The sequence below is a fragment of the Onychostoma macrolepis genome, chromosome 17 (assembly GCF_012432095.1).
Source record: "Onychostoma macrolepis isolate SWU-2019 chromosome 17, ASM1243209v1, whole genome shotgun sequence".
Taxonomy (NCBI): Eukaryota; Metazoa; Chordata; class Actinopteri; order Cypriniformes; family Cyprinidae; genus Onychostoma; species Onychostoma macrolepis.
Genome location: NC_081171.1, coordinates 17,116,177 through 17,123,655, shown reverse-complemented (window position 1 = coordinate 17,123,655; position 7,479 = coordinate 17,116,177). Strand labels below are relative to the sequence as shown.

Genomic DNA, 7,479 nt, shown 5'->3' with positions numbered 1-7,479 from the left:
GTGAAGGTTCCTCCTCCTTTTATCCATAAAACGCAATAGGACACAAATCAGTTTTACTGTAGCTTGATAACAATTGGAAAATAATGCATTTTCCCACCCAATAAATTGTTGCTTACACCCCTAACCAAAATCAATTCATCTCCCTCGAATTTATTAAAATCCCAGCCATAAATCTTCCACAATGTTTGTTCATCTGCTTTTGTGATACATTTCTATCACGTTTGTTCTGGTCTAATGTTTTCCCTGTCGCTCCTGCGTAAAATGGAAAAATCTATTTAGGACCAATTGAATAGTTAAAGAAGTGCGATCCTGGTGAGGTGCTGTAAATAGAATCGATAAAGATGGCAGTGTGCGGTGAAGATAGCACCTTTCCCCTTGAGTTTTTGATTAACCCATCCGACAGTGAACCTGACAGCAATATACCGGCGCCATGTATGCGAGGTATTCCCCGAGGCCCTCTTTTTGTCTTTTCATAAACCGTTCTAGACATGTTTGAAAGAGTTTTTATTGGCCTGCGTGTGTGCGCACATGTGAGCCTGTACATGTTTTTGTGAGGATAGTTTTCTTATTCTTTTTTTTTTTCTCTACAAAGGTGGGCTAGAGAGACTGTTTTTCAGGCCTAATAACTGCATTCGGTATATTTAGAAATCATTTACACCATTCCATGTGACCAGATCTTTACCTGAGGCTATGAATTGATTGGCCATGTTAAGAGTATGTCGCACAGCAGTTCCATTTAAAATATGATGCAAACCTCATCAGATGCTGTCAACATCCAGCTAACACTTTGGTAGTTACCATTTTATGCCAAGATTTTATATCGCAAAGAGATGGTCCTCAATCCATCTGTGCTCTCAGACTAATGATTTGGGTGTGCTTCAAATATGAGGATACAATACGCCTCATTGCTGCACATTGTCCAATTTACTCTTGATCAATTACCCATTCTACACCGACAGGGTCAGTCGAGAGAAGCAGGGCTTTGTGATTTATTCTGGGTGTTAAAAAATAATTTGTTTGGATTGATTAACGTTAATTAATTATGCTAATTATATGGGACGAAAACAGATGTTTTCCCTTCTAAGACTTTAATTACAGGCTCTTGCTTTACCTAGAAAACAACATTTAGTGTAGTTTTAAAATCTTAAAGGCTGAATTAGTCCTGCATGACAATTTGCATTGCTTATGAAGTTAATAAAATAAAGATATGCACAATATACTGTATGTCAGTATCTTATTGGATAGCAGGCATTATTTATTTATTGGTTGGTTGGTTGGTAGGTATCGTTAAATATTGAATATTTGCATGCTCATATCCGCATTTTTTAATTTTGATGGTCTTTGTCATCACCTAACACACACCCAAAGTTAATTATTACAAACACTAATAATTTAATAACACTGTTAATAGCTCTGTTTTATAATACTGTTATTTTTATCTACTGTATAGAGCTCAAAATAAATGCCTAAATTCACTTATTGTATTAAAATATTTATTTTAGTGTTTCATTTTCATTTTTAATTTATTTGAAAGCTGTGGTATGGAATTTTAATATTTAAAAATAAATGTTTAGCATAAGGTGAAAATGATTATAGACTTATCAATATATGCATATCCCTAAACGAATGACATAATTCTGCTAACATTTAAAGATCCTGTGATCATCCTGTGATCAGTAGGCTTCCTAAGCTACTCAAACTATAAAAATGTTTTCTGGATTCTCCCGTCCCTTTGGTGTTGCATGTGTGATAGGGTTGTCCTCTTTCTTCGACAGGAGCTGTCATCATAACGTGCCAATCATTCTGTTCTCTTGTCTGTCAGGCTTTGATATGGTAATTCACCCTGACTGACTGCAATAATGACCAGTCTTCTGGGTGTGATTAAGTGCATAGCTCTTCAGCCTGGCCCCGCTAAACCAGAGAGAGCCACACTGACCCTTGTGTGACTGCCTGGAGGCCCCTGCTGTCAGTCCCACCGACCACATTAGCACACTTGACTTGAACGTATCATAGAATGAGCCTTGATACAGCAGACTTGAACATTTGTTTCTTTATTTATGTTCAGTTTATGAAATCCAAGCCCTTGGATCAAATTGTAATCAAATATATTTTATTTAATGCCATTGTAGGTTTGTAGATCACCCTTTCTTGCATACACATCTGCATATCTGCCTTTAATGTATAATGTAGAATATCTTTAAACAAATTGCAGTATACAAAAAACTAATAAGTCTTAATCGCTTTCATGTTGCTCATGACATGCTCATAAATGATACATAAACACCGCTAATTGCTTGTGAATAATGCACATAATGACTGTGTTTCATTATCCAAAGCTGAATGTTAGTATGGCTATTAGTATCATACATGAAAGCAGAGGATGTTTTTAGTCAGCCTGCATTTAATGGAAGAAAATACTTTTTTATTTTAGAACTTCAGCAATACAGCTGTGTTCTTTTATCCAGGCATGGAGGCATGTAATGCTTTATCATCATCTCACTTCTCAGGAATTTAATGATATAGAGGTTGATTCTGAAACTCTGAGCCAGTGATGTCCTGCAAGCGGAGCGAGAGAGGAACTGCTGATAAAGAGACACAAGCTGTCCGCTGTGATGTAGTTAAACTGTTATCGATAGCAAGGAGGAGACATAGATCATTCTGGAGTGTATTTTTGCGCATGCCCGTGTACACTCTGTGAGTGTGAGGCCGTTCTTCACATTGCTCAGCCTCAATGTCATTTAGCTTCAATGGTGGAGAGGTGTGGCTACAGGCACTGACTTCAATAAAACATTTAATGTTTTAACATTTATGCAGTTTTAACATTTAACACCTGTGATAACCAGGACATATTTGTACATTTACTGTAGCAACATAATGCACTTAAAAAGGATTTTCAGTGTGGTTAATCCAAGACATTTAAAGCTGGATTATATATCTATTTTTTTTTTTTTTACTAAAAATGTTTTTTTAATGTTTTTGAAAGAAGTCTCTTATGCACACCAAGACTGCATTTATTTGATCAAACATATGGTAAAACAGTAATATTGTGAAATATTATTAAAATTTTAAATGAATGTTTTCTGTGTTAATATATTTTAAAATTTTATTCATTCCTCTGATGGCAAAGTTGAATTTTGATCCTTCAGAAATCATTCTAATATGTTGATTTGCTGACATTTTTCTAGATGTTGATATGCTGATATATTAGTGCTGTCAAACGATTAATCGCATCCAAAATAAATGTTTTTGTTTACATAATATGCAACCCATTCTCACTCCCAAGGCGTCAAAAACTGAAGCATGGTCAAACGCCTTTCGCGTCACTATGAAGATGCCAAAAGTGCCCCTAGGCGTCAGTATATGACAAAATAGGAACTCCATTGCTTTCAATTGCTTGCTTTATGCGTCAGGTCAAGACGCTTATGGAAAATGACAACACGTTTTCCTCCGTTGTTTTCAGATGTTTGTCTTAGTTTAATGGTTTGCATGCTTTTGTAAAAAATAGAAATAATTTTATATACATTTATACTTTTACTGGAGCACCTAACCCCACCCTACCTAAACCTATCCACTTCTGAACAACATAAAACAGGTAACAGGCAAATATAAGTGCAGTCACAGGTATTTATTGCAAAACTGACCATAAACAAGCAGTATAAAAGCATTGCAAACAAGTCGTGTTGCATTCCAAGTCTTCTGAAGCTATACGAAGTCTTTATGAGAAGAATAGAGCAAAACATAAGGTTTTAATCGCTGAAAATGATCCCGCTCTGTTAACGCGCTCACATCTCATTCAAAAAGATACTCCAGTCCCGTAGCATGACGCAATTGGTCATGAGACACACAAGAGCCAATAGCCTATCAGAACAGCATAACGCAATCGGTCACGAGACACACAAGAGCCAATAGCATTTCACAACCAAGGCTGACATAAGGCTTCTTCTGGCGGCATTTTTTGAATTTGCGCACCACAGACTGCAGCACATAGGATGAGCTTAACGGCGGATGGAGACGGCGATCGCGTCTATTCCTCTCACAAATCAAATGTTTTGCCTCGGAAGACTTGGAATATTAATATTTTTTGATTAAATTATGACGGCAGTTGTATCTGCCTGTTATATCTTGTGTTTTATTGACAAATGGTAGGTTTCCCAGATAGCAAAATTTGTCTGGCCCACCTCTGGGCCACAACCTTGCTTCACTTCTGGCCCAGTTCTGGCTGGGTCCCCGGCCCAAAACTGGCACACACACTGAAAACCGACTCAAACAATTTCCTCTGGCCCAGATGTGGCCCACAACCTGTAAAATGACTTCTATTATTTTATGTGGCCCAGGTCTGGCCCGCATACTGTAGAGTGACTTCTATTATTTTATGTGGCCCAGGTCTGGCCCAGACACTTTAAGCCAGATCTGGCTGAGACTCGGCTTGGTCCCCGGGCGAATGTGGCCCAGAAACTGCTAAATGTAATTCAGCAGTGAAACACAAATACAACCATTTAAAAACATTAAAAAGGCTTTAATTATAAAATTACCAAATACTTTAAATATATATGAACAAATGCACTACAGTATAAACATTCACACTTTTTAAACCACAAAGTAACAAGTAAATTATATTTACTGCATATATATATATATATATATATATATATATATATATATATATATATATATATATATATATATATATATATATATATAAATGAAGAGTTCATTTGCAGAAACAGATAACTTCGTTTTAACAATTTTAAAAATCATGTTTTTCATTGTGCATTCCAATTAATCTCAATCAAACTGCATTCAGGTTATTTTGATTAGGTAAAGAATAACTAATAAATACTAGCTAACTAACACAATAAAACAAAAACATGATAACAAAAACAAAATTTTATCCGTTATCCGTTTTTGCAAATAAACTTCATATATAAAACATTGTGTGTCATAATTCAGTTCAGTTCTTATCAAATGGTGTCAGTGCAGTCAAGTCAATAATATTGCTGAATATTAGGTGTCTTCAACCAAGCAAGACAAAAGGCAACAGTGACAAGGAACCCAAACCCAAACAAGACCCGGCTCAGTCAGGAAACAGTCTCGTCTGGCCAAACGAATGAACGTGGTGTGATTATTCCAGGCTGCATCACAAGTCAGATTGTGGATTGATATCATTCAGAATATTTCATCCAACTTCTTCTGCATGAAGTAACATCACGCCAGCAGGTGAAGCTGGTAAAAGGGTCTGTGCAGAGGGCTTGTCTGGTTCTCGTAGTCTTTGCTGAGGATCTGTGCTGGGGCCATCAGTGAGGTCTTCACAGGGATCTGTCATCTAGCTGACATGGTCTCCGCTGACAGTCAGGGATGTGTTGTGGTCACTCCTGGTGCAGGTCCACCGTCTGGTCTGGATACCGACTGGATCAGCTGATTATTGTAACCTAGGGATAAGGGTGAGACAGTATATAAGCAACTAATATAAGCAATGATGTCATTCTTCTTACAAATTAACAAGTACATTAGATATTATAGGAAGTGTTGCTGCTTACCCTAATTGGTGCAGCATAAAAATCCTTTAAGAGATTTGAATTATAGAAATGTGATAGTGTGTCATGTGTATGGAAGGTTAAAGAGATGGTCTTTTAAACTCACAGAGTGTGTCTGCCTCCTGAAGTACTCACTTTTGATCAGCTGGAAGCCACCTCTTCATAGTCCCCTTGACCTCCATTTCAGCAGCATTAGCTTGAAAGTTTTTTTCCAAATTGCAGCCTTGAAATATGTACAAATATATATTGTAAGGTAATTATTTAATCTTAAGCATTACAGCTTTTACAATCATTAGGACGAGAGCCAGAATTCGCACCTTATATGTTTGATGAATGTTCATGCAGCAGCTCAGAATTTCTGTAAAAAAATAAAATAAATAAATGTCAGATTACATATATATAGTGTTCAGATTAAACTTTTAAATTTGTTTGCTCATAATAATCCCCACCACAGTAAAATAAGTATGATTTTAATCACATCACACGGCATATCTATGCTTCAGAAGTTTTCATTCACTCTAAAAACTGAACCTGCTGAAGTGCAGCAGACAGATTAGGCCTCCATTCAAGAACAAAAGATGATGCACTTACATTTTACGGCTTTCTCTTACGTATCTATAGTGTTTTTCTCTGTCAGAGCTGCCCACACGGCAGTGTTACCACAAAATAAATATTATTATTAAATTCAGATTGCACATATTGAATTATCTTAGCAGGTGTAATGCTACTATAGCGTGCTCAGTTTGACTTACAAACAAATGACTCATTTGAATGGTTCAGTGAATCGAATCAGACAGAGTCACTCGTATAGATGTTTATGGCTCCAGCAGCGCGGTCCGACTCCTTTGATTCAATAGCAATCACTCGTTGAAAAAGATGAATCGAATGAATTCTAGCAAACAAAATGGAATTTAACTCATTAAAATTTAATTACCTTACATTATCGTGCACTGGATACAGCTCATCGGTTTTTCATATTAAAAAAATTACATATTGTTTTCCTAAAGAGACCGCGCCTGACAGTTAGGCCTAACGTTACTCATCAACACTCAATATATCCGGACCGAATGATTTTTCTGACGCTATTATCATCGCAAACCTAGCAGAAACCATCTAAAAACTATACTCCTCCTGGCATTTAAACATCAAACAACACTAGATCGATCATTAAATAACTTAATTTACCTTTTTGCAGCTGAAGTATTCCTCTTGAGACCTGTGCCCGCCGAAATCTCCTCAGGATTAACCGCCAAATCTCTCTCTCAGGCGGATCTTCATTCTAGCAGCGGCCGCCGGAGACAAAACCAGCTCGGGCCGAAGGTAGAGACACACAACTACACCGAGTGCGGACCTGCCGCGCGTACAACAGCTTTCAGCCGAGATCGGCCCAGAGAGAAAAAGCCGTCTGTCAACCAGAAGTGTTTTGTAGAGTCGGCGCGGCTCTGGCCCATTATCTTCTCACCGACGTCGTGACTGAGCCGACAGTGCCGCATTTCAGCCAGAATCGGCCCGAGTGTGCTTGCTATGTGGGTTAGGGGCAGGGATTGGGTTATGTGCTCATAAATGTGTAAATAATGTAATATAAATTAAACTGTTGTGGCTGTTTACATTGAAAAATCACACCCCAACATATATGCAATAAAGGCAATGTTATTACCCAATATATAATTATGACGATAAAATTCCCAGTATGGCGTCGGCATATTGACGCTAAGGGTTTCCTATTTAAAGCAACGGAGGACCCTGCAAGTCGAAAAATAACGCTATGGGGTACCTTGAGCGTCAAAAAGCGACGCCAAGTGGTCCTGACCAAGCTTCAATATGTGACGAGTTGGGAGTGAGAATGGGTTGCAATATATGTATGTGTGTGTATATTTATTATGTATACAGTATATAAATACAAACATATGCATGTATATATTTTGAAAATATTTACGTGTATATA

At 37.3% G+C, this 7,479-nt stretch overlaps 1 long non-coding RNA gene across 2 annotated transcripts; it reads right to left on the bottom strand.

Moving 5' to 3' along the window:
- Positions 1-4,898: 4,898 nt before the first annotated feature.
- LOC131523803 (uncharacterized) lies at positions 4,899-7,060 on the bottom strand. 2 transcript variants are annotated; one of them, XR_009266854.1, is made up of 4 exons: positions 6,720-7,060; positions 5,852-6,426; positions 5,670-5,757; positions 4,899-5,429 (listed from the first exon to the last, which is right to left on the bottom strand). It is a non-coding gene; the product is annotated as an uncharacterized LOC131523803 (long non-coding RNA). The 2 variants fall into 2 exon arrangements; XR_009266853.1 differs by having other exon boundaries at positions 5,852-7,060.
- Positions 7,061-7,479: the final 419 nt, after the last annotated feature.